At 45.2% G+C, this 555-nt stretch overlaps 1 protein-coding gene across 1 annotated transcript in view; it reads left to right on the top strand.

Moving 5' to 3' along the window:
* The window catches only part of LOC111861954 (putative U5 small nuclear ribonucleoprotein 200 kDa helicase), a 58,915-nt gene that overhangs the window by 40,271 nt on the left and 18,089 nt on the right, over positions 1–555 (top strand). The window lies entirely within an intron of this gene.

Here is a 555-nt window from a genome sequence, read left to right as displayed (position 1 = left end):
TTGTCCTTGAGTGTGGTGATTCACACTAGCCGTAAGCTCCCTTCAGGATACGTTGCGGCCGCATTTTGAATGGGTGGGAGGTTAATTGTGCGGAGTTGCTGAAATGCCTTTTGTGTTTTCAAACGTGGAATATTGTGATGTGTGTGTGATATGTGTGATTTTGTGTGTGGATTTTGCGGTGGCAATGCACATGCTGCTGTTAAAGAATACCAAAGGTGTTTTCCCGATCGAAGGATTACATGTCAAAGTGTATTTACGCGAATTCACCAGACATTGCATGATACTGGTTCTCTTCCGAGTGTTTCTGTGCACTCTGAAAGGGAGGATGTACGAATGATAAACACACGAGAGAACATTCTTGAGATGGTTCAGAGAAGTCCACGTCTGTCCACTCATAGAATTGCCTCTCGCATCGGCGTATCACGTATGCAGGCGTGGCGAACTTTACATGATGAAAAGTTGTATCCTTACCATGATCAAAGGGTACAACATCTGGAACCAGGCGACCATGCTCAGCGTATGGATTTCTGCCACTGGATAAAAGCTCATCCCGAA

This window comes from Cryptotermes secundus, unplaced genomic scaffold (genome assembly GCF_002891405.2).
Source record: "Cryptotermes secundus unplaced genomic scaffold, Csec_1.0 scaffold181, whole genome shotgun sequence".
Taxonomy (NCBI): domain Eukaryota; kingdom Metazoa; phylum Arthropoda; class Insecta; order Blattodea; family Kalotermitidae; genus Cryptotermes; species Cryptotermes secundus.
The sequence above is the reverse complement of the archived record's forward strand: the minus strand, read 5'-3'. Positions and strand labels throughout refer to the sequence as shown.